At 36.6% G+C, this 8,449-nt stretch overlaps 1 long non-coding RNA gene across 1 annotated transcript in view; it reads left to right on the plus strand.

Moving 5' to 3' along the window:
• Positions 1-2,847, plus strand: part of LOC114009759 (uncharacterized) — a 3,421-nt gene extending 574 nt beyond the window's left edge. Inside the window, exons 2-3 of the long non-coding RNA XR_003551148.1 lie at positions 145-280; positions 2,789-2,847. This is a non-coding gene — a long non-coding RNA (uncharacterized LOC114009759). The remainder of the gene's footprint in view (positions 1-144; positions 281-2,788) is intronic.
• Positions 2,848-8,449: the final 5,602 nt, after the last annotated feature.

Raw genomic sequence — 8,449 nt, forward strand, 5'->3', positions numbered from 1 at the left:
AGCAGGAATAGAAATAATAGTAAGCGAACAGGAAAAGAAAATACCTGTCCTCTTATTTAGATACTATTAAAGCTCACCAATAATAAATGATCTCATCCCCCTCTTAACGTTTTTTAAATAAATGCATTACTTTTTTTTTTTCAGTGCAAAGAATAAATGTGTTGGGATGAACTCTTAATCTTCGTGGAAATGATAGACTCTGAGTGGACAGGAGAAGGTGTGTACATTGTGAGGAGAAAACCAGATTCTCTCCAATGACTGAAACAGCAACTGAAATCAAGTAAGTTTAAGGAGTCTTAACAAATGGACTCTCTTAGTCCAAGTGTAATTGTTTATAGGGAGAAATGTTTGAACATATTTCACTGGCAGTTTTTTTAGGGGAAAAACATCCAAAACAATGATCTCTTCAGGGAAAAAAAAAGTGAGTTCTGTTTATGTCATACAGTAAATTTCTCCTGATTCTTTTTTTTTCTTTTATTTTTGTATGGACCAAAGTTTAACATTGCTAGGATTTAAACTTTCATATCTCTACATCTTTTTTTTTTCTTTATCTTTTTCCTACTAGTACATTTTTGAGGCTTCTTGCTTTTTCTCTTTCATGACATGCTCTGTCTCGAGCCACCTCAGGAGTTACTCCATAGACAGCATTTCTCTATTTCCTGAAATTTTCCAAACATGTTCCTCATCCAAACACATTTGCCCAGTGTGCATTGCCTCAGGGAATTTCTTCTTCCTGCCAGAGAACATATGAGGGACAAATAATTACTTACTAGCATTTGGCCTTGGGTAATTTATTAAAATTCTCCTAACTTCAACCTCTTTCCTGTACATGGGAAAGAAATAAAAAATCGTATCTTGGAGGATTCTTGTGAGCATTAATTACCTAATGCTCAAAAAGTGTACAGGGCATTGTCTAGAACATCATTGCGCTACATAGATATTCAGAAAAGTACTGATGAAATTATCATTGAGTTTAATACTTATGTTTCTTTAGAATGTCTCAGGCATTACTCTAAATATACAATTTTTAAACTCATCTGTGAGCCAGTGGCATGGTGTTTATGGCAGCTGGATGCCATGTGGTCCACTGCACAGTTGGAGTCCCAGACCCTGTGGCTTCAAAAACACACTGAGTGGGCCAGCTGCTTAAGGTGCTGGACTCCCACATGGCTGACTATGGTTCAAGTCCTAGACCTGGAGACACTGGGCACGTGAGCATGCGTGGCAAAAACCCCTAGAGCATAGCCAAGGAGAAGGGACTGTGGTGTGGCCATTTTTCTGGGATGTGATTTCTCACTTTCCCTCTTTGTATCTCTCTGTCTTTCTCCAGCAAGTACATGTACCCTATGGCAAAAGTCTAAAATCAAACAACTAAAGAAAAAACACTGGCGCATATGCGTGCATGCCCAAAGTGTCCTGAGAGGGGAATAAAAGAGAAGGGATTGGAGCGTGACCATCTCCCATGGGAGGAGGGGACTTTCTCTCTCTCTCTCTTTCTCTCTGGCAAGCACATGCACTCTTTAGCAAAAATTTAAAAACAAAATAAAATATACTTCATTTACTTCTGATAATAGCCCTAGAAATAGGGACAATTGAATTTTATTATTTAGTCTAGTATTATTGTAATCATATATCACATTTCCAAAACTAATTTTTAACCTAGATAATTGGTTACTGTTGGTATGCAGACTTCATGGAAAAGCCCAGTAGATGTAAGCCTTATGAACACGCAGCACTTAGCTCACCTTAACTCTAATAAATGTGCCATCTCCCAGTGATAGTATAGCATTATTTATGGAACAGAGTAGTTATACTGATAGAATAGACTTAAACAGAAAACTAGAAAAAATCATTGTTGGTGGTTCCATCCATAAATAAGTGTTCCAGATAAAAGTATAGAAACAACTTTTTTTAAAAATCCCCTACAATAAAGTTTCATTTTTTTAAAAACATAATGTTCAAAATATTTTTATTGTTTTGTATAATTTTGTGACTCTATAACAACAGAAACAGTTTGTTTTTATTCCTACATTGAATTTTTTTTTTTGGAGAGGTTTTTGCTGTAGGGCATGTATGCTCGCCAGACAGACAGAGAGAAACAGAGAGACAGAAAGCAAGAAATCACACCCCAGGGGGGATGGCCACGCCACAATCCCTTCTCCTTCATCCTCGGGATCTTAGGCACGCACGCACACGTGTCCGGTGTGAGTTTAAGCCACCGGGTCTGGGACTCAAACCATGGTCGACTACGTGAGAGTCCAGCGACATAGCCATTACGCTAACTGCTGGTCCCCCTACATTGAATTTTTAAAACACAATAGTTTTCCTCTTACCTAACTGAAAGGGAAAACAAAAGAAGGCAAGCAGTGCTGTTTATCAAAAGATGGAAAAGCAGAAATATAATGGGCTTTTTTAGGTCGAACGGGGTGTCTGGGACATAATCATTCAAGGCACTAACATGCTGCACTGAAAGTGACATGTTTGGGACAATGGATAGGCTCCTACTTTGACCATTAAAAGTTATGGTTCTAGGCAAAGGACACTTTTAAATTCAAAGTTAGAACCTCAAAGCTAAGTGGCATTAGGATGCTTGTTCTGCATACACATGAAGTGTGGGTGTGTTTAGTAATATAATTAGGAATGTTAACTCGTCTCAAAAAAAATGAATGACTGTCCTAGAAAAGATTTCCTCTTATCTCTGTTAATAATCTAATTGTCACATCTACCTAATCCATTGGTTTGAAACAAGAAAGCTATCTTATTTTATCTGTTTGTCTCCTACCCACAGCATCCAATTCATCGCAAGTCCTACTGTTATAGTCCCCCAAGAGCATCCTATATGCAGGTACTTCCCACCTGGTATGTGGCCATCATCTCAATATAATACCCTAAGATCTCTGACATAGTTACAAACAGCTTCTAATTTGTTTTTCATTTATACTCTTCATTTTTTGTTTGTTTTTCCTATAGCTCTCATTAAAATTTGAATAAAACATCAATACTTTATGCAGTAGATCTTAGTTGAGCATTATCTATGTGCCAAGCCTTCTTTTAGGCTCTGGGCATAGATCAATAAACAAAACATTCCCCTATGGCTTATATTACACTGGGGAAGATAGGCAAAAAGACACATAGATATATAGTACAGTAGTTGGTATTGATAATCACTGAGAAGAGGTAGAGTTAGGAAGCAGAAAGAAGAAGGAAAAGGAATGCTATTTAGGAAAGAGCGTTCAGAGAAAGCCAAAGCTACACATGAATGGGAATCCAAAGCATATTCCTAATTATGCCTTGCATGGTCCTGCTCAAGGCTTCACTTGCCACCCTGCCTGACTCTGTCTCATCTCTGTCTTTTCCTGTGAGCCATGATTCAAACAATTGGCCTTTTTTTCTTTTCCTGATACCTCCAAGTAGCCTATTTCCTCTTTGGAACTTTTCCATTTACTGTGTCTTCTAGCAGGGACGTTGTTGAGCTCTGCAAGCTCAATCCATTGCTGGATTTTTCTTACGACTTAGGTTTTAGCTCAAACCTTTTTAGGAAAGCCCTTCATGGCTTACGTATCTAAAATACCATTGGTCAGTCCACCCTTGTGACTCCCAATCATTCTAGCAATCTCTTTTATTAAGTTTATATTATTTTAAGTATTTAACTAGGTACTTCTTTAAGCATTGTTCTTTTGTTTCTTTAATTGTAAAGCTGATTTATTCTCCACTTCTATGTAAGTGGAAAGTAATTCATTGAGCTTTTTTTTTCAAGAAATGTTCACTGAGAATCAGCTGTGTATTAGGCATTGCAAAACATCATAGGAACATGATGCTCAATAAAATAACAATAACTCTTTGTTATCAGAAAAATATCCAGTAGTGAAAGTCAGAGAACAATGGAGGCCAGGTAATATGATTTAATAAATGCTAGAACATGATATTTTCAGGATGTTAAAGAGCAACTGGAGTCCTTGTGAATCAGGAAAAGCTTAAAGGAGAATATGATATTTATGTAGAAATTAGAAATGCAAACAGTAGTTACCCAGATTTGATTTGGGAAAGAGCTTCAGATACAGGAGGTAGCATTTCTAAAGCCAAAAACCACAAATGTACGTGAGAGCATGATATCCCAGACATCCTTCAGTTAGCATGACTAGAAGAAGGGGATAGAAAGGCATTGGCAGTTGCTAAGACATGGAGTCATCCCAAATGTCTTCACTCTATGGCAGAAACTGAAAGACTGAAAGGTTTAAAAGCAAGGAGAGCAACTGTGGATACCAGAGACAGTGTGGGAGGAGGGTGGGAAATATGGGGAGTGGAAGGGAAGAAATTAAGGGAGGGAAAAATGCAAAGTATTTAAATGGACACAAAAATAGAAAATTATCTGTTGATGATAATGTGTATAGTCATATCTTTGAATGGACTAATATATAGTATATTCATGCTGGGAAAATTCATTCTGTATTCTGTAAACAGTGATTAAATATAAAAATATAAGAAATTAAAAGAAAGTGAAAAAAATAAAAAGAAAAGAAAGGCATTTGCAGGAAAGAGGCAATTTGAGATAGATCCTGAACTTCAGCTGTGAACTAGTGCTTTCGGAGACTTAAAATGAAGACTTTCTGCTGAGACTTCTTCCTCACTTATTTCTAGTAGGTAGTATTACCTGTCTCTTTGTCTCTAGTTCTCTCTGTCTCTCTGTGTCTCCCTGAGTCTTTTAATTTTTAATTTTTTTTTCAAGGTACAGTATTCTCTGGGCTTCTAAGCTCCTTCATTGTGTTAGTAATTGCCTCTCCCCTTCTGGTTAGGAAAGGCACAAACCCAGGCCCACCTCCACATGGATCCTGAACTTCAGCTGTGAACTAGTGCTTTCATGCGGCATGCTTGCACACTGCATGGTTTTCAATTTTTGCATTTTAATATTAAAATCTATAATTTTTATTATCCTTTTTTCTTCCTATTTTATGTTTTCTTCTTTTCTTTGCTTTAATTGTTTTCTTTTTTTTTTTTTTAATCTTTACACTTTTGCTTCTCAGCCTCTGCCTCCTAAGTGTCTAATCTGGTCCAAGTGAACAGAATCTATACATCTGAATACAGTTAGGGTCAGAGTATTCCTCTACTCCCACAGATTTTGATGCACAAAGAGTGAGAACGGAATGGAAGAGAGATTGCAGATCACCTCCTCCTGCATGCCTCTGAACAATCAGACTGAACTTCAAGAATTAAAAGAAATGCACCATCCATCTGACAGCTAGAAGTCACTTCAGGGTCACAAGAAATATGGAAAAAAAAAAAGAAAATACCTCTCCTCCAAGGAAAATTAAGTCCTATTCATCCTCAGATAGTATGATGAAATTCATGGAAATGTCTGATAAACAATTTAGAATTTTCATGGTGACAAAGCTCACAGAGATCGAAGAGAAGAGAGACAATGAACTGCCGAAGAGGCAGGGGAAAGGAGATGACGAGCTTTAGGAGGTGAGTAAATTCTTGCAAGATCTAAAAGAGGAATTACACACTTTAAAAAAGAATCGAATGGACCTGTTAGAGATGAAGACTATAATACAGGAAGTCTAAACCTCCCTTGAAAGTATTCAAAGCAGACTAGACCACACTGAAAATCAAATCTCAGTTGTGGAAGATAGAATTGCTGGCCTAGAAAAATCCACCACGAAGACTGAGAAAATTGTTCAAAAATGTGAGAATACTATACAAGAAATACTAGATACCATCAAACATCCAAACATCAGGATAATTGGTATCCCCGAAGGGGAAGACAGCCATAAGGGCATTGACAATCTATTCCATGAAATCATAGAAGAAAACTTTCCAAACCTAGAGAGGCATTCAAAGATCCAGTCCCAAGAAATGCAAAGGACCCCAAATAGAATCAATCCAAGAAGATCTTCTCCAAGACACATTATGGTCAGATTGAGTAGAACCACAGACAAAGAGAAGATACAAAGATTGAGAAGAAAGAAACGTCAAGTTACTTACAAAGGATATCCCATCAGGCTGACAGTGGATCTCTGGGCAGAAACAATGAGAGTGAGGAAAGAATGGGAAAATATATTCAAAGTGTTAAGGGAAAAGCAATTGCAACCACGCATACTATACCCAACAAGACTATCCTTCATATGTGAAGAAAAGACAAGAACATTTTCAGGAAAACAAAATATGAAAGAATTTACTAACAGCAGACCAGATCTCCAAGGAATTCTGTAGGGAGTGCTATTCCAGAAAAATTAAATAGAGTCACACAGAAATAAGACTTCAAAAACTAAGAAAATGGCCAACTTAATTGTGGGGACAAGTCTGGAGTTGAATATTATATTCCAGAATTTAATTGGAAAAATTGAATCACAACAAAAGATTAATAAGTACATGAGACTGAACTGGTGAAATAGAATTTTATGACTTTTGACTAAAACATTGTTGATTTTTTTCCTAGGCTTTGTTTTCTTTTTTTTAAATTTTTTATTATCATCATAATCTTCTTTATATTACATTGGACTACATATAACTTTACAGTGTATTACATTGCTTTTTCAAAAGGGAATGCCATGCAAGTCAGACAGTACAAAGAAATTAATCTCCCCGCTTCAACATTCAATATCTTTTCTATGTTTTCCCCAATCATTATTATTATTATTATTATTATTATTTTTTAAAACAGTCAATCTCTATTTCTCATTTTGCTTGTAAAAATACTTTGCCCATCATGAAATACTTCTCAGACCAATCCAGTTGAGAATACTATACATGTCATCAACAGTCAACAAGCCATATCTGTTTCTCACTAACGTCCTGCCTCTCTATTGTTCACTTGCTATCTTTCTCTATCCTCTTCTCTTCACTTCCCCCATTCCACACTGTCCTGTTCTCATTAAGTACCTTCACTGCTTTTATGTCCTCCAATTTTTTGCTCTCTATCATAGAGTGTGGATAATCGGTATATATTGAGTGGATACATACAATATCTTTCTTTCATATAGGCTTTGTTTTCTGATTTTAAGGATTTTTATCTTGTCTTGAGCTGCTGATAGGCTCATATACCTACTATTTGAACAGAATCCCAACCTGTTTCTTGGCTTTAAGTTTTAAGCATATTTCCTTAGCATTACTTTGATTTATTAAAGTTAAATCTGCTTTTCTTGAAATTAAAAACAATATAGTAAAAAATACATAATTAATGACCATAATAAACTATATAGCATCAGCTAGGTGCTACCTTATAGTATATTCATTCTACTCAGTATTTCATGCCTTAAGTCAGACATGTATTCATAGATGTGTATATATCAGCTGAACTTGCTATTGAAAGTAGTTAGATTATTTAGGAAGGTTTGTGAATTAATAAAATGTGGAGGGGAAAGAAGTGGAAAACAACTGTGGACACCTGAGATAGTGTGGGAGGAGGGTGGGAAACGGCATAGGGTGAGAAATAGGGGAGAAAATATGTATACATATATATTTGAAACTAGAATTATTGACAATAACATGTATAATTAAGCTACTATGCAGCATCTTCTGGATGGGAAATTACATTTTGTATGCTGTGACAATGCTCAGTGAATGAATGTAAGTTAATTAAAAAAAATAAAAAAGATGCAATTTGAAAGAGGTCCTTTCATGCCATGCTGTGTGAGTGAGACTAACATTGGAATTGGTTGAGCAAAATGAAATGCTTTGCCACATACTAGTGGGCCTTATTTGATGTATTAAAGGCTTGCGTAGAATAAAAGACTAAATAAGGAAGAATTCATTCTTGGATTGTCTTCCAAGAGGCCAGTCCCTGGTGCTGTGAAGATTGGGGACTTCACTTCACTGCCTTCCAGCTCTGACAGTGACTTTATGTGGTCAGCTTATTTTTTCCCAAATATTTGTTTTCTGTGTAACTTAACAACAACAAAAATTAGGTACACCACGGGGTCTTCTTAAAAAAAAAAAAAAAGAAGAAGAAGAGAGAGAGAAAGAAAGAATTCCCTCTCTCTGGCTGATTTGGCTGACTGTCTATGGGTTGAACATCGTTTTTCCCTCCTAGCTTGAGATTCAGATGCACTCAGGAACTTACACTACCACCAGCTCTTCCTGCTTCTCAGGCTTTGGACTTAGACTGAAACTCCCAAATATTTGTTTTCTGTGTAACTTAACAACAACCAAAAATTAGGTACACCACGGGGTCTTCTTAAAAAAAAAAAAAAAGAAGAAGAAGAGAGAGAGAAAGAAAGAATTCCCTCTCTCTGGCTGATTTGGCTGACTGTCTATGGGTTGAACATCGTTTTTCCCTCCTAGCTTGAGATTCAGATGCACTCAGGAACTTACACTACCACCAGCTCTTCCTGCTTCTCAGGCTTTGGACTTAGACTGAAACTATAATATCGGCTCTCCTGAGTCTGGACTTCTCAGCCTCAATAATCACAAAGGCCAATTCCTTATAATAAGCCTCGGCACATTCTGTTTG

Source organism: Tupaia chinensis, unplaced genomic scaffold, assembly GCF_000334495.1.
Source record: "Tupaia chinensis unplaced genomic scaffold, TupChi_1.0 Scaffold000618_1, whole genome shotgun sequence".
Taxonomy (NCBI): Eukaryota; Metazoa; Chordata; class Mammalia; order Scandentia; family Tupaiidae; genus Tupaia; species Tupaia belangeri.